Genomic DNA, 18,403 nt, shown 5'->3' on the forward strand with positions numbered 1-18,403 from the left:
AAGTAACACACAGGGATATCTGAAAGAAGAGAAAGAGTCTACCCCAGAAAATAGGCAAGGGCTAAAAAGATGCCCAACTTCACTCATAGAAAGTAAATTTTAGGGGCCGGAGCCGTGGTGCAGTAAGTTAATCCTTCACCTGCGGTGCCAGCATCCCATATGGGTACCAGTTCTAGTCCCCAGCTGCTCCTCTTCCAATCCAGCTCTCTGCTATGGCCTGGGAAAGCAGTAGAAGATGGCCCAGGTCCTTGGGCCCCTGCACCTACATGGGAGACCAGGAAGAAGCACCTAGCTCCTGGCTTCGGATCCGCACAGCTCTGGCTGTTGCGGCCACATGGGGAATGAACCAATGGAAGGAAGACCTTTCTCTCTGTCTCCCCCTCTCACTGTCTATAACTCTCTCTCTCAAATAAATAAATTAAATATTTTTTAAAAAAAGCACGTAAATTTTAAAAGTCACAAAACCATTAAAACTATGCTAGAAAATAATTCCTATTAATTTGACAAAGATTTAAAACAAAGTTTCAGACACTATCTCTGCAGCAAAGCACTGGTATTTCTTTGTGCTTTTGTTTTGCCTTTTGTAATTTTAGCTCCCACATAAGAGAGAATATGCAGTATTTGTTTTCTATGTTTGATTTTCTTCACTGTAGTCCCAACCATTTTGTGGCAAAAGACAGAATTTTACAAATTTTTTCACTCCCTGAACCTAGAAAAAAAGACATGTGTCTTTATAAATTTTACATGTATTTATAAGGGTGCTTAGTGCATAAGGGTGACATTTATGCTTCTCCTTTTCTTATCTTGTAATATATGTGATGAGCAACAAAATCGGCAAAAAATTATGATGATGAGCAAAGTATCTTTACAGACCCAGAAAATATAGGGTCAAGCCTTAAATCTGCACAGGATGAACCTCAACGGATAGGAATAACAAGCATAGTCATTGACCACACCTGGAAATTATAGTGCTGAACAATGATGGGATACTGACAGCTTATTGAAACAGCATACAAGGGTACAAAGGATTCATGGAAAATCAAATTAAGAGACAAGAAAGTCATAAATGTTATATACACATGTGTGCATATGGATTGTACAGTGTTGTGTGCCTCCATACATGTAAATTTTCTTTAAAGTTGAAATTTTTGATTGTGTTTGAGACCGTTAAGATAAAATTTAACTCAAAAGTTAGGAAAACTGGCCAGCGCCGCAGCTCACTTGGCTAATCCTCCGCCTGCAGCACCGGCACCCGGGTTCTAGTCCCGGTTGGGGCACTGGATTCTGTCCCAGTTGCCCCTCTTCCAGTCCAGCTCTCTGCTGTGGCCCAGGAAGGCAGTGGAGAATGGCCCATGTGCTTGGGCCCTGCACCCCGTGGGAGACCAGGAAGAGGCACCTGCCTCCTGGCTTCAGATCGGCACAGCTCTAGCTGTGGCAGCCATTTGAGGGGTGAATCAACGGAAAAATGGAAGACTTTTCTCTCTGTCTCTCTAACTCTGCCTGTCCAAAAAAAAAAAAAGGTTAGGAAAACAGAAAGTGAGAGATTAGATAAAGAAAAAGAAGCTCAAGAGGGCAAATGCACAATTCACATGGCACCCGTAAAACGAAAGTGAAGAAAAAGCAAAAGAACAGAAAAAAATTTAAATGGATAAAGGTACATAATTGTACAGAAGCACTGAGTGCTCGGAGCCACACCCAGGGCACATTCTGGTAGAAAGAGATCTGAAAAGATAAAGATCCCAATAAGCATTTGAGTAAGAAAAATGTTATCTCAAAGTGCTGGAATCACAAAAGCAAGACCAGATGAAAGTTACCAAGCTCAACATCTCAGAAATCCAGAGTCAACATTCCTTTGATTATAAATTTAACAATTTAATTAACTATGAAAAGAAACTTAAGGCATTTTGGACAGGTAATGACTGTTTACTATCTACATACCATTTTTGGAAAAGAAAATGTACACCAATGAAGAAGGAAAAAAGGGAATCAAATACAGAAAAACAAAAAGAAACCCAAACATAGTACTAAAGTGATAGTGGGCTGAAACATGAAGAAAATGAAAGAAACTCCAGTTACATAGAAAGAACTAGAACAAGGGGCTGGTAACGAGTAAAGCCACTAGGCTGGCACTGCAAATCCTCCGCCTGCAGCGCCAGCACCCCGGGTTCTAGTCCCGGTTGCCCCTCTTCCAGTCCAGCTCTCTGCTGTGGCCCGGGAAGGCAGTGGAGGATGGCCCAAGTGCTTAGGCCCTGCACCTGCATGGGAGACCAGGAGGAAGCACCTGGCTCCTGGCTTCGGATCGCTACAGCAATTTGAGGGGGGAACCAATGGAAGGAAGACCTTTCTCTCTGTCTCTCTCTCACTGTCTAACTCTTCCTGTGAAAAAAAAAAAAAAAAAAAAAAGAATAAAGCCACTGCCTGCAGTGCTGGCATCCCATATGGGTACTGGCTTGAGTCCCAGCTGCTCCACTTCCAATCCAGTTCTCTGTGGGGCCTAGGAAAGCAGTGGAAGATGGCCCAAATGCTTGGTCCCCTGCACCTGCGTGGGAGCCTAGAAGAAGCTCCTGGCTCCTGGCTCCTGGCTCCCGATCAGCCTAGCTCTGGCCGTTGAGGCCATTTGGGGAGTGAGCCAGAGGATGGAAGACCTCTCTCCTTCTGCCTCTGCCTCTCTGTAACTCTGCCTTTCAAATAATTAAATATTTTTTTTTAAAAAATAACTAGAACAATAAGTAAAATTCATTCAATGTTACAATTAAGAAATCACCATGATGAAAATATCTTCAATCAAGAACAAGAGGCATATAGAATAGGAAAAATCAAAAGCTTACTGAAAAATCAAGTTCACAATGAAAGAAACAAATTAAAGAAAAGGGAATACATTTTATTTTGATGTTTAAAGTATTACCCTTGAATGAAACTGAGTTTGACTATCATAGGATCATTTCTTCCATCTCTACCTGTTCAACTATACTACTTACTGTTAAAGTGAATTCTATTTAACATAATCACAATATTATATGGGTTTTTTTCATTTAAAACTGAGGAACAAAGCTCAAGAAAATTAGCTGTAGACACAGATCAGAATATAAAGAAGTCGGTAGAAGGCAGAAGAAAAGTAGATGGAGATGATGAATACTAATTTTCACATCTTAAATGTATTATTATGGGGAATAATAAAATATCCTATTATTTAAAATAGGATTTCAGTAACCAATCACAATATCCCTTTCATGTCCCTTGTTTCCCTCAACAACATATGCAATCTACCCTGGCAACAAGCCTATCAGTGTGATCAAGGGTTGTCATTCATTTGATTGTGTGATTATTATCATGGGAGATTCAACAGAGAACATGGGATCCCAACAAGTAAGTAAGGCATGGCAAGGTTTCTGTTTTCATTCCTATCATTTAATATTTGTATGGAAACGTTTGAACCCTTTCATTGTGCCTCAAAGACAAGAAAGGGTAATTCTGCACAGATGACCCTATGAGCTCATTGCTTATACTGTATCTTGATTGAAACAATAAAGGCAATGGAAATAATCCTTCATCTTTTCTTCCCTTAGGACATTCTTCAGAAACTATGCTGTTACACTTGTGCAATCTCTGTCATGCCAATATTGAGAAAGTCGAGCCAACTTGACATGGGACCATTCCGGTAACTGAGGGATCACATCTTTAAGTAGAGGTCTGGAAACCTCCTCGGCATTGAATAGTCTATAAATATTATGTGTGTCATGATTAAAAAAGGGAAACTAGTATGAATTCATTCCTCTGAGTCTGTATACTCAATGGTGATGGCTCTCTGCTTTCCTGATACATAGATGCTCATCATACTATGGATAAATGAACAAAGACATAATCAAGGTGACTTTACCAAGTAATATGCTGGATGTTTTGTTAATGTTATTTCATTTGACTCTGTTAGCAACCATGAAATAAGAAGTATAGCTTCTCCCATTTTACAGATGGGAAGTACATTCAGAGAGGTTAAAGCAAACTGGATAAGGACACAAAGGGCAGTGGGGAGGGTGGCATTATGGCACAGACATCCTCATTCAATATGATTGTCAATTTGAGTCCAGGCTGCATAGCTTTTAATCCAGATCTTTGCTAATATGGCTGGGAAAACAGCAGAAGATAGCCCAAATGCTTGGGCCCCTGCACCTAAGGTGGAATTCCTGGCTCCTGGCTTCATCCTGGCCTAGCCCTAGGTGATTGCAGGCATTTGGGGAATGAATCAGTGGATGGAAGACCTCTGTCTCTCTTCCACTGTCTCTCCCACTCTCTGTAATTCTACCTTTTAAATAAATGAATACATCTTAGAAAAGTTGGGATTCTAAACTGGATCCTCCTCCGCTACAACCTCATTTATGGGTGGTAGCTCTAATGCCAACTGTCTGTTTCTATTCAGCTAAGACATTTAAGCTACTATCTTAGCTTCAAAAAGAGTCTGAGTCAGCTTGGTTGGGATAGAGAGCAGCACTCTGCACAGCTTCCTCACCTCCACTCCTTGAATACTTCGGGGCTTACTCACTTGTCCGGGTTAAAAGCTACTATTTTAAGTTCAAAGTAGAAAGCTCCTTTTACGTAGTAATCACAGTTGAAAATAGACAAGGCTTTCCCTCCCAAGAAAGTTTTACTACCAACAAGTGCTTTCTTGATCTGTATCAACATTCAAGATCCAGTTCATTGAGCAGTTTGTGACACACAGACCACCACCACGCCTCTTCCTAGCCTTCAGGATTGTGGAAGGTGTACAAACACAAGAGCCATGGGTTTGCCACGTGGGGCGGCATCATGACCACATGGAACTTCTAGGGAAGAGGGAACACCCACAGTGCTGATGTTAGCAGCACCAAGCCAGCAGTTCACTTTCAACTGCCTCGGCTATTTCCGGGACAGTTTATGCAAAAGACCCTGCAGCTTTTTTGTAACTTCATGATATTTGGAAAAATAGGACCTTATCAATCTGCTTACTTAACCATTTTTAAGCAAACAAGACTTACAGATCAAAAGTTCAACACACATACACACACACTTTATCATGAATGGAAAGAAATAAGTAGCCTGAAATACCACATTGCTTCTACGTGTGCATCTTTCACACTTGTTACCATTTTGGTATTTTATAATACAAAGAAAACTGCCACCCAGTCTCAGATTGAGAAGACAGCTCATTCATTTAACAAATCAATGTGCATTGCATGCTGGCCCTGTGAACTGAAACTATAGTCAGATAAGTTATACTTACATCATTTTCAGGTAAAAATGCATTAACAAAATTCTGAGCACTTTCAGCCAAAGTTCTAAGAAGAGAAGAAAATATGAATGTTCTAAAATAGCATGATACATGTGAATGCCCAAGTGTTAGACATGGCTCTGCTCTGTGAAGGAAATTACTCTTGTAAGTAATTTTGCATAAACTTTCACTACTGGGAGAAGGATGACTAAGAGAAATAAACCATTTATAGTTCAAAAAACTTTAAAGTAAGCAGTAACCTACATTTTTCCCAGGTAATAATTCAATGTATTGGAAAAACAGTATAACTTTTAATGGATAAAAATAAATTATTAAAAACCCAGAAAATTTTGGCTCAGTAACACATGAAAAAATAAGTGACTCAGAGCTCATTGTATGGACTAAATGTGGCAGAGTAATTTTAAGTAATGGATTTGGATAATTTCATATCAAAGATAGATTTTTCCCTATTTTTAGAAAGGTAATGCAATTATAAAATATTCTTTGAAATAGTTCAAACAAGCCAACTTTTCTATTAACTATAAGCTCATCTTTTTATAATCTAATGTCAATTATGTTAAGCAAAAGGGCTTGTATCTTCAGATGATCACTGATGACATCCAAAATGATGATTAGAACTAAAAAATTTGCTCAGATTTTAAATATTCTAATCATTATTTACAACTGATAGATAACATCCACAAACATACCAGATATACAAGATTAAGTATCTAAATTTGATTCTTTGGTTTAGTAACCACCCCCCCCCCCCAAAAGGAGGGGGCAATCTAGTAAAGGAGGAACAAATCCCTAAGTATAGAGACTTAAAGCCTTGTTGTTGTTTTAACCCCAGGTCTTGATATGGAATTACAAATGAAGGAGGCAGCAGGGGGTGTACTGAGGGAATGTGGTGAAAGGGAATTACAAATGAGAAGGGGGAGGGGAGACAAGGGTACAGGGTAAGACGTGGAGATACGTCATGACATTTACAAATGAAGATTCACTTAAAAAAAAAAAAAGACATTTGTGACTGGACAGCAGGCATGTTCATTTCATTCACAGTAATGTAAATTACAATCGTGACCAAGACATAAGCTTCCTCAAATCACCAAAAAGGTTTGGCATGACTGGTTCCGTTTGCAGCAGGAGGAAAAAAGATTAATCCTGTATTTAGGCACAGCCTTTTGAGGCTTTGGTAGGAAAACGGCACTCCGTAGATTCTGACTGAGACACCTTGATCTTTGGTTCATGACCCCATCAAAGCCAGACAAGCACTACGTGACTCTGACTGTGCTGAACCCTCCGCCCACAGACACACAAAGCAGACTCTGTCTTGGCTGTTACCTAAGAGTCTCTGGAATTCCAGGATGGTGTTTGTAAATAGCACTGCCACGCTCACAGTGCCCACGTGTCCAATGTTGCTGTGAGTCTGTGCAATCAGAAGGCGAGAAAGCATCTTCCACAGAGAAGCAATGCCAGCAAATACACTTTTTATGCCAGATGTGAAAATATTCCCATAATTTGACACCTTATTTAAAGGATGATCAATTATAACAAAGTAACAACTAAATGAAGCAAAACTGTCAGTACATTAAACTTACGTTTTTGAAAGCCATTTTAAAATACTATGCTATGTCTTATACACTTGGAAAAAGAAACGTGCCTTAATAAATGTAATAACATTAGGTGCCAGCTCTGTAGTGTAGCAGGTGAAGCCATTGCCTAGAGTGCCAGAATCCCATATGAGGGCTGGTTAGAGTCCTGGCTACTCCACTTCAGACCCTGCTAGTGTGCCTGGGAAAGCAGCGGAAGACAGCTGAGTACTTGAGCACCTGCACCCATGTGGGAAGAAGCTCCTGGATCCCAGCTCTGGATCAGGCCAGCTCCATCTGTTATAGTCACTTGGGGAGTAAACCAGCAGATGGAAGACCTCTCTCTCTCTCTCTTACTGCCTCTGCCTCTCTGTAACTGTGCCTTTCAAATAAATAAATCTTTAAAAATAAATAAATGTAATGTTAAATGACTTGATGCCTATAAGATTTCCTATTTGAAATAACATCGTATTAAAATTGAACAAGTTAAATTTCCAAATATTGAAAATTTAGTTTCCAATTTTGATCCAGTACAAATGCTAAGTAAATCCTAGTCATTAATAAGGTAAGTCATTAGTAAAATGTCCACTGACTTCGTTCTCTGTATTTTCTACAAGCTATAATGTGGTAGATGATTTTAACTTCACATGGTATTGTTTCCTTTCTTTTTTAATGTTTATTTTTATTACTTGAAATAGCAACATGGGCCGGCGCTGTGGCTTATTGGGTAAAGCTCCTGCCTTCAGTGCCGACATCCCACATGGGGGCCAGTTCGATTCCTAGCTGCTCTACTTCTGATTCAGCTCTCTGCTATGGCCTGGGAAAGCAGAAGATGGCTCAAGTCCCTGGGCCCCTGCACCCACATGGGAGACCCAGAAGAAGCTTCAGGCTCCTCCTTTGGATTGGCCCAGCTCCAGCCATTGCAGCCATCTGGGGAGTGAACCAGCAGATGGAAGATATTTCTCTCTCTCTGCCTCTGCCTCTCTGTAACTCTCTTTCAAATAAATACATCTTAAAAGAACAGAGCAACAGAAAGTGAGATAGAGGAAAGAGAAGGACAGGGAGAAGGAAAGAAAGATCTTCCATCCACTGGCTCATGCCTCAAATGCTTGCCACAACCAGGGATAGGCCAGCCTGCAGCAAGGAGCACTTGATCAGGTTTCCCCACACTGGTGTCAGGGGCTCAAGCATCCGAGCCCACAGGACACATCAGTAGGAAGTGGATCCAAAGGTGAGGAGCCAACACTGATAATGGGATGTGTATGTCCCAAGTGGTTTACCCTGCTGCACAACCCAAACCCCTTGTCACTTATGTTTGGAACATTAAAATAAGAATCTAGGGGCGGGCATTCTAACACACTGGGGTAAGCAGCAGCTTGGGACACCTGCATCCTATATACGAGACCTAGCTATTCTGCTAACACCTGGGATGCCTAGGCTGGTTGCCCTAAGTACCTGAGTTTCTGACCCATTTGTGGGAGACCCAGCTGGACTTCCTGGATCTTGATTTCAGCCTGACCTAGTCCTGGCTGTTGAGGGCGTTTGGGGAGTGAACCAGCAGATGGAGGATATCACTCTCTTCCCATCTCTCTCTCTCTCTCTCTCTCTCTCTCTCTCTCTCTCTCTCTCTCTCTCTCTCTCTCTCTCTCTCTCCCTCCCTCCCTCCACCCTCAACTCAGCTTTTCAAATGAATATTTTCAAAACTAGGAATGTAATATTTTAAGAGAATTCACTTTTTAAAACACTCTAATTTTACATACTACCACTTCATTTGTAGAAATGGTTTCCTGTTCCATTAGGAGGTATGCAGTAAAACAAAATGCTAATAATCATCTAAACTAATTAGAGGGTGGCCTGAAGTGCTTTTTTTTTAAAGTGCAAAAATCATAAAAGGTTATAAAAGACCTGAGAGCACATTATTACCAATGGCAAATATGAAAATTATAACTTCAAAGAGACTTCAAACAAACGTAGAAAAAGTGCTGAAAGAACAAACAGATTAAAAAATAAATTAATAGGAACAAGCCAGTACATTAGAAGTGGAATCTAGGTGTGGTATTAAATTATTTTCATATTCTGCTGGTTTCCTTTAGAAGCAGCATAACTAATAATTAAAGTTTTTTATAATAGGTACACTTTTTTTAAGCACAGACAATGCAAGGAGTAACTCAAAAATACCATATTATATCAGACTTTCATTATCATTACTTAAACCTTTTTAGAAGACAAAAACATACCAATTTCAGGAGAATATTCCACAATGAAGACCCACTGAAGAGCTGTGTGAAGTTTCCATTCAGTTTTATCTGGACTTAGAAACTAGATTTAACATACTATCAAGAAAATAAGTGATCTGGGAAAAGTGTTTTTTACCAATGGATCATGAACCATGATAGTCATGATTAAAATTATCATTACTTTCTAGCACCCAAAGAACTATGACAAATCTCAAACTGGTAAAGTAGCAAATGAAGAACAACATTATTACACTTGGTACACCTGAGTGGTAGATTGCCTGCAGGTCTAGGCCCGACCACAGAGAATACTCCACCAGCAAAACTCACAACCTCATTTTTTTTCTTTTGAATATAGTACAGAAATTACTTATAAAAAGCAAAGCTAAAAATATCAACTCAAAATATTCCTAATTTCTTTGAACAGATTTAGGGCTCTTGGAAGTGAATACAGAGCAAAGAGGGAGTACCACACTCAATCACAGTGAGTAAACTTTTGAAAACTAGTTCAAAAATTACTGGCAGCTGAAGTGGTTCACAAAAGTACCAAAGGAAACAAAAAAAGGGTAAAAATAAGCAAGCTTCTCCTTTCTCGGGTAAGAAGAACCAGGACCTGTCTCTGGTAACAACCACCACATCAACTTGTGTAGACAATGAACTTACAAATAAGTGCTATGATCACAATCTGAAAAAGTAGACTTCTGTATAATTTCTATAGCTATTACTTTAAAGCCAAGATACTTCCTTATTGAGTGTAATTCATTATCATTGTCCCTGAACCCTAAAGTTCAATGCTTCCAGATCAATGGATCTTCCCCACCCCAATTATCAGTCATGTTCTCAAGGCATAGGATACAATAAGCAGCAATCAACACTCTCATCAGCATAAAAAGGGAGAGGCATAGCCTGATATCTAGGATTAAATAAGCTTATAAAGTCTAGAACAAGCAACCCAAACATTTGGTCCTGTGCATCTAAAACTACATGTCATAATTTTGTAAGGAATAGTGCCAAAATCTGTACTCATTTGCCATTAACATTTTGCCAAATATTTTACATGTTTTTACAAACAGAGTGTCCACGGGAGTACCATCATCTTTCTGACCCAAAGTCTATTGCAGGGCAAACTCCTTGTATGATTGGCCTTCTTATTTATTGACAGAAAGGAGCCATATGCCTAGAAAAGGAAACCCAAGTACTATTAACTAAATTGCAGGCAGTTTTGTAACAGCTTTACTGAGATATAATTCATATACAACTCACTCTCTTAAAATATACAATTCCAAGGTTGTGCAACAATTACCATTTCACTATAAAACATTTTCATCTACAAAAGAAACCTGGTTTTAGAAGTTAATCCCCTTTCCTATTCCCTCAGCCCCTAGCAATGCACCTAATTTCTGTCATATAAATAGTATCACACCACACATGGTCTTTTGTTATTTCTTTTAGTAGATAATCCCTTTTCATTGCTGAGTAGTATTCCATTGTGTAGATGCATCAGTTTATCCATTCATGAGCTGGACATTTGTGCTGTTTCCATTTTTTTGACAAGTATTAATGCTGATATCCACATTGAAGTACAAGTTTTTATTTGGACAATTATATTCATTTTAAGTCTCCATGCCTTTCCCAACACATACCTATACTATTATTAATGATGATGAGTCAGTATTGCATAGTGGTTAAAAGGCTGGACTGTAATGACAAACAGCCTAAATTCAGGACCTACCCAAGCCACAGATAGGCTGTGACAATGTGAACAAGGGATTTAACCTCCATGTGCTTTCTTTCCACAATCAAATAGTGACAATACTACCTATCTCTAGAGCAGTAAGAAGAATTAAATAGCATCAACTTGTCAACACAGAATACTGTAAGCACAAAAACCATTCATTCAAAAGAACTGCAGTATACAAACTAAACTTAGATTCTGATATACATTTAAGACATTTAGGCATCAATCACATGATTGATGCTAAAGTGTGTTTTCAGGAAAAAGGATTAATACATAATCATGCAATAACATGATATAGAATCAAATACATACACAAATGAATGCAATTCAGACTGGGAGAAATGCATAAGATTGGTAGACTACTGACAAAATAAAGCAACCTGGTTGTGATTTTATAATAAATTTTTTGCAAAAGGTTACCACTGGGGAAAATTGGGCAGGGTGCACATGGGATCTTCATTACTTCACAAAAATTATTAATAAAAATGTGACCCCAGTATAAATTTACTAAAAACCATTAAACCATAGTTTCAATGGAGGATTTTTAAGGACTGCTTGTTATAACTTGGATATTACATTTAAGGAAGAATTATTACCACTACCACCATCACCATTATCAAGTCCTATTATTCTCTTTTGCCTTGAGAATAGATCATACATTTCCTAGTTAAATGACAATGTTTTTCACTAGCTCTGTTATTAAATCAATTTTAAAATAGATTAGGACACCTGATCATTCCCTCTTGCAACAGATGGGAAGAAATCTGATAAAGAAAAATTTTGTAGTGCTATGTCTATTTGAAGCCTGACACATTGAACCACGTTTCATGATAATGGAGAAAATATCAAAACAGATACATTTTACTTATTTTAGAATGGGCACCCAAAGTCTACTTTATGAAAAAAGATATTATCTATGTTAAACCATTCTTTACAATGTACAATATAGGATTACAATAATGCTGGATATAATCTTGGTTTATAGTCACAATAGTTTGTGTGCTCTCACTTTCCCCTATCCCTTTCCTAACTCCTTCTCTCTAGCAATACACCAAACAGATTTTCAGTATAACCTCCTTGAACAAAGTCACAGAATTCACTACGTTTTGGCAGTTAGTTGAAGTAGAAATTGGGAGATCTAGACCAAGTAAATACTGTATATTTGGCAAAATCACTTAAGGTTGTGTTCTGCAGCACAGTTTCCAATATAACCACCAGCTCTACTTGGCAACTGGACTCTCCCACAGTTAGCCTCCAATTGTAAACTTGGCTTGGGAGATATTTTCCTGCTGCTGGCTCTGGTGCCATTACTACCCTCTTGGACTACTGTGCAATGGTGGAATAGTTGTTGAGAAAGTGTTATTTTGATGAACCAATACAGACAGCTGGTCAGATGGTTTTGTCTATCCATGTGATAGTAAACAAAAGTCTAGCAATTTGAGATGGATAAGAACAATTAGAGTATTAAAACAGCAAATCTAATACATTCTAGATGTTAGCCATTCTAAAATACTTACATTTTTCAATGTTAAACATGGACCTGAGCAAGATGGAAAGTAGAGTTTCTGCTAGGTGTGTCAGTAAGTGAATTGCAAGAACTTGTTAATGAGGTCAGCAAATAAGGAAATACATTTCAATAGTGACATTTGGCTTGCAACAACATTGTGTGTAGGTGGAGTCTTGGAGGAATTGATAGAGAAATTCTAACTTCCACAAGTGAAACCAAAACACTGACTCCAGTTTTTGTTACCTAATACAATTCCAGTGTGCAATAAGGACTTTGGAAGTCTGTCAAAACAACTCCTCTGCAGGTGCATTTCACCTGTTCTGGAAGTGATGTTGACATACCAGCATCTAGAACCTTATGCCACTACATCAAAATCCTATGATTCCCTCTGGCTCCTGGTGGGTACCAACACAATGCCAGATCTAACAAAAGCCTTAAGAAGGGTTTGGTAAATTTGTGCATTTAAACAAAACAAATGAGTTACCTCACTCCAAGTTAATTTCTCTTTAATGATTAATAATGAGCAAAGTTATATTGTAGTTCCCTCAAAGTAACATTCAAAATCATTATCCAATATACGTATTCAGAGTTATTGATTTGACCAGGAAACATTGTAGCAATTGTCAGTTGAATAGCTTGAAGACAGTCAATATCATAACATTTGGAAAGTTGGCCCCCAGATGTAGTTAATTAAACACTAGTCGATTAGCAAAACGAATTGCTTTATTTTTATTTAATTCAGAATTGCTGGAAAATTAACTATAATTTTCCCAACAAACAGCAAGAAGCTATGCTAAAATGCTGCGGGTTTTATTATTTTAGGGGAAATAGGCACTAACCAATGAACTGTTTATTCCACGGAGATGAGTAATGCTTCTCCCTTGTAATCATGAGAAAGAACCTCTAGTGTCAATGATTAAAGCCAACTTAACTGCTTTTCCAAGGATCAAAACAAAAAGAGGTCCACACAAGCTAAACCATTGAGGATAAACAGTTTTGGGAATTGGATGTACAGAGGATTGTCCATTACTGTCCTTTTCCTTCAATCTACCTTCAAATGCTCAAAGACCTCCTCAACTCTCCAATCCTGCACTAACACTTCTCTGCTTAATAACATTTTCAAAGAATTAATAGAGTTGAAATGTATATTCTGTTTCAAAACTATTAAGAAACACATATGCAAACATGTAAAAAAAAATAACTGGCCTTCAGTATTTCAACTTTCTATTAAGATGCAAATGTAATGATTTCATTAACCAGACAACAATACAGGCAGCCTTAAACCAAACCAAACCACTATCTTTCCTCTGGAAATCCCAGCTTCCCCAAAATACAACCTTATTCCTAGGTTGGATAATTTGTTGATGAATATGTTTGAACTGAATTTGCCATTATAATCCCTAATTGGGGAGGAAAAAGTACAATGTGTGATGAGGGATTTTTAAATTCACGGATATAATATACTTCAGATTCAGGCAAATATTTCAATAAAAATTAAGCAAACAATCGGGGGGGGGGGGCAGGGGACAGACCTTATTTCAATTCCTAAAACAATGCCATGAGAGCAGAAACCAGCACCGACTTCTCCAGCAGTGTGTCCAGGCCACACTTTATTTTGTCATAGGTAGAAAAACTCCACAGAACACTAGACAAGCAGTCCCAGTGAAAAGATTCAGAGTGATGAGTGTGTGTGTGGTGGGGTAGGGGCAGGAGAGGAGAGAAAGAGTAGAGAAGAGTAGAGAGGAGACACAGAGAGATAAAAGACTGTTACCAATCTGCCCTGCATTTCGTGGCCGGGATTGGGTTTCGCTTCTTTGGGCGCCCCTGACCTTGTCGGCTGCAACTCTCCCCGCTGCGCTCCCTCCCCGCGGCTCGCCCCCTCCCCGGGCCTGCGCCTGCCTTTGTGTCTGCCTGTCACTGCCCGGGGAGAAGCACAAAGCCAGGACACAGATTTGCCCACAAATTCTCTCACACCCATTCCCCAGGCTGGAAGACACAGCCCGGCGCAGAGCTCGTGTGCTCTTAAGAAAAGTGGGTTCCCGTCGTGTTTGGGGGCGCACTGAAACTCCTCTCTCACTCAGCGGCACTAACAAAACGCGCGGACTCACGGAAGAAAAAAAAAAAAACACCACACTGCGCGTATCCCCACTCCACTGCCGTGACATTCGCCCAGAGCACCCCCAAAAGGGGGCAAGGAATGGAGAGACACACACCAAGCCCCAGTCCCAGGTCCTGCAGCAGATAAAAGGCTAAAAAAGCCACCACGCAAACCCAGGCGTCAGGGCTCTCATGGGGTGCTCGGGGATCCCCCAAAGCCGCGCTGGACTCTCAAGCAGTGGAGTGGGGGAGAGGATTAAAGGGAAAAGTGGTGCCCTCCCCCAAAGGTGAACTAGTTTAGAAAGGAAAGCAGAGAAGCCCCACTTTGCTGGGGATAAAAGGTCGGGGAGGCGGCTTGTCGGAGGCACAAAGGTAAGTTTTGGGGAACGAGGGTACGGGCAGGAGCAGGGGAGAGAAGAGAACACAGAACTGCAGGTTTACGGGGTGGGGGGGATTAAAACTATATTTGTCAGCCATGTTGAGGAGGCTCCAGTAATTTGTGAAGCTTCCCTCTTCCCTCTTGGTATTTGTGGGTGACACTACAGGGTTTGCTCCCCGGTCCCTGGAAGCCCGAGAGAAAGCAAGCGGGAGAGGAAAGAGAGAGTTTCACGGCAAAAGAGAAGCGCTCTGACCTCGTTCTCGTCCCTCAGCCTTGCGGCAATCCAGCAGTTGCAGTCGGGTCTCCTTTCTAACAAATCCTAAAGGGCAGCCATCTTGCTTCCTTCTGCTTCTCTACGAAAGCAGCCTAGCCTCCGCATCAATATTCATAAGGCAGTTTGACGTCTGTTCTCATCACTCGGCGGGGCTGGCGTCTCGGGGCGGCCGCGCCGAGGGGGCGGACGTGACTCGCATGCGAGTCGGGCCTGGGCGCGCGGCGCTCGCAGGAGGCGGCGGCGGCCGCCCGAGCTCTCCCCGCTGCCGGTGCCGCTGCTCTCCTCCTCCGCCCCGGCCGCCGCCTCCTCCTCCGCACGAGCCTCCTCCTCCTCCTCCTCCTCCTCCTCCTCCTTCCCCCCAACCCCCGCTGCCGCCGCCGCCGCCGCCTCCTCCTCCTCCTCCTTCTCCTCCCGGCTCTCCTCCGCCCGGGCCGCCTCCTTCTCCGCCCCTGCCTCTGCTGCCGCCCTGGGGTCCTCAACTCCAGCTCCCTGGGAATCAGCCCCCCAGCCCTGGGCGCCCGGCAGGAAAGCCGGCGGCACCTGCGGGCCCTATAATGGGGCGAGCTTCTCGCTGGGCGGTGAGGCCCTGGAGCGGTGCGCTCAAATGAGCGCGGGAGGGGCGGTTCAGTGTGAGACCTGGGACCCGGGACTCGGGACCCCCAGTCGGCGTTCACCACAGGGAGGAGGCGCGGGCCAGGCACCAAGGGGGAAGCTGGTGCGGGCGCCTGGACAGGGACGTGTGCTCGCAGATTTCCGTTGGAAACTTTGTTAGTCCCACACTTCACGACCCTCTTGGAGGTCTGAGCGCACACAACCCAGTGCGCGCCCAGCCCCGCCTCTGCGCCTGTACCCCAAATCGCCCCTGCTCACAGGTAGCGCCACACCCGTCGCTGCCTGCCGGCTCCGGCCCTAACCCGCCCTCCGACCCCGCCACTCGCACCCATCCGCAGGCACCTCGGGTCGCACCCACCTTCCCTTCCCAGACCCGCATCCCCATCGCCTTTTGAGTGCGCTCGCCCAGCCTTCTCTCCCGCCGCACTCTCGCTCCGCACAAGCACTCCGCAGTGTCGCTGAGGGCATGCCCTCGGTGCTCTAGGGGCCTGTGTTTCCAGAGACTCTACAAATTGGGAAATTGACCGGAGTCGCATCTCTCCCCGCCCCAGCTCACCTTCTGTTTACTTGGGCCACGTGGGCTGGGAAGCTAAGGGAGCCTCAGCGGTCCCAAGATGAGTTTCTCACCAGTGACCCTCTCATCCGTTTCAAAGATTGCCTCCTGTAAATGTCTCTATTTCGAGGAAATTCCCACCCGGGCAGTGAAGTAATGAGGAAGCCGACCGGTGCTGAGCTATACTCCTAATGAAGAACGCCCGATTCCCCGCGATGTCCCGGACCAAGTGCCCAAGTGCGCCCTTCCTTAGACGGTCGTCTTTTCTGTGGCTGGGTAGTTTTATTTCTCTTTTACGGCTTCTTTTTTCTATTTATCAACTTTTTAATCGAAAGAACAAAGTCCATATAAATCGTGGTGGTTTTTGGAGTATACGCTCTCATCTTGAACTTTTCGCATGGCTGACATTCCAATTTTCAGATAGGTATCTTGGACCCTTCTTTAACAGGATCACAGCATTGTGATCACAATACCCTAAGTCAACCCTGGTTGGGGGGTGAGTAAAGGGAGGCCTTTTCCTAATTTCATGAAATCGCAGTGTTTCCTTTGAGTTGTCTAAAACGACAACCCTTAACATGTATCACATTGTTTCCAAGTGTGATCTAACGAAACATTGTTTAGTCCGTGTTGACACAAAGTTGACTCAGATTTCCGATTTTGCATAGACCAAGCAAAATCCCTCGTTTTCACCCTCAGCATCTCGTGTAAACGTCTTTTTCTACTGTACACTAATAGGTCATGAAGTTCTGGCAATTAATTACTAATGCCAAATCTAAACTGTTTTGAAAGTTCCCTGAGATTTATTTCAACTTTATAAAGTTCCCCAGAGACCGTAATATACATTTAAGTGGTACATGGTATTGCAGAGCTTTTGAAAAGCATGAGCTTGGGTTGGACAGACTTGAAGATTTCTGACGCCATCTCTTACTAATTGTGTGACTTTCCTTAATCACTCTATAAAAAACAGTGGAGTTGTTGTGAGGATAGACTAAGACACTAGCTAAATCCGGGTGGTTATTACTATTACCAATTACAAGCCACCTATTTCCAGGCCTATAGAAATGAGTAATTATATGTTGCTATACTTAATAATACACATGAGTTATAAATATTTACAATTGGGAAAATGATCTTTAAGGTCACTTCCAACTGAATTCAGCTTTTCAAAGCTCTCTCTGCTGTATGTAACAGGTGGTTCTTATCTATCTGGAATCCTTTTTGGCTTGTAGTTGGTTTTACAACAGGGCCCCAAATATTTCCTTGCCAACTTCTTTCTCTGCACCCCTACCCTATCCTTAACTACCACGACATACGTTCATTAAAAAATAAAAGATTTCTGTTGGCTGCTGTGTGCAGAAGGAAATAAAACTTCTGAGAGTCTCCAAGGATATAATAGATTTTGTTGTTGATTCAAGCTTTTCTTAGTTGCCGTTTCTGGAAAAGGATAAGTGTGCATAATCTATTGTTTACTGGACATTAGTGCACATTTGTGTGGGTAATTCAGAGCCAGTTTTTATCAATTGTGTGCATTCTTGAGATTCCTCTTTCTATAGGTGTGGATAATCTATATTTGAAAGATAATTTGCTGTTTTAAACAGTTTATTGTTATCAAATTCCTTACCATTTTTCCCTCAAACTAGAAACTGTTCTTCCACACAGAGAAATCCTTACTTCCTTTAGAAAAGAAAAAAAAAAGACTAACAGAACAAGTTCCACGACATGCTATTCTGTGTTCGAATAGACTTGATTGGCCTGGGCACCTGCTGTCTAACTCTGTAGCTTCATCTGTAAGTCTCATAGGGTGGAGACAGCTTCCTGCCTGTTGCTGTCCATTAAAGACTGGGACAGCAGCAGTTCGCTTTAAAATGCAAACATTTGGAGCCAGCGCTGTGGCATAGTGGGTAAAGCCACTGCTTGCAGTTCCCATATCCCATGTGGGTGCCAGTTCCAGTCCCAGCTGCTCCACTTCTGATCCAGCTCTCTACTATGGCCTGGGAAAGCAGTAAAGTATAGCCCAATTCCTTGGGCCCCTGCACTCATGTGGGAGACTGAGAAGAAGCTCCTGGTTCCTGCCTTCAGATTGGCACAGTCCAGCTGCTGCAGCCATCCAGGGAGTGAACCAGCAGATGGAAGACCCCTCTCTCTCTCTGCCTCTCCTTCTCTCTCTGTGTAACT

At 41.8% G+C, this 18,403-nt stretch overlaps 1 protein-coding gene across 9 annotated transcripts in view; it reads right to left on the reverse strand.

The window, feature by feature from the left end:
- Nucleotides 1–16,157, reverse strand: part of TET2 (tet methylcytosine dioxygenase 2) — a 90,457-nt gene extending 74,300 nt beyond the window's left edge. For 6 of the 9 annotated variants that reach the window (XR_016212342.1, XR_016212345.1, XR_016212344.1 and 3 more), the window contains exon 1: nucleotides 15,043–15,444. The gene's annotated coding sequence lies outside the window, so the exon portion shown is untranslated. Of the gene's footprint in view, nucleotides 1–15,042; nucleotides 15,445–16,033 lie in introns of those variants that run through there. The other 3 variants (XM_089302989.1, XM_089302990.1, XM_089302988.1) reach the window with 3 other exon arrangements.
- Between the last annotated feature and the right edge of the window lie 2,246 nt (nucleotides 16,158–18,403).

The sequence above is a fragment of the Oryctolagus cuniculus genome, chromosome 8, assembly GCF_051225735.1.
Source record: "Oryctolagus cuniculus isolate XC-2025 breed Fujian yellow rabbit chromosome 8, ASM5122573v1, whole genome shotgun sequence".
Lineage (NCBI taxonomy): Eukaryota > Metazoa > Chordata > Mammalia > Lagomorpha > Leporidae > Oryctolagus > Oryctolagus cuniculus.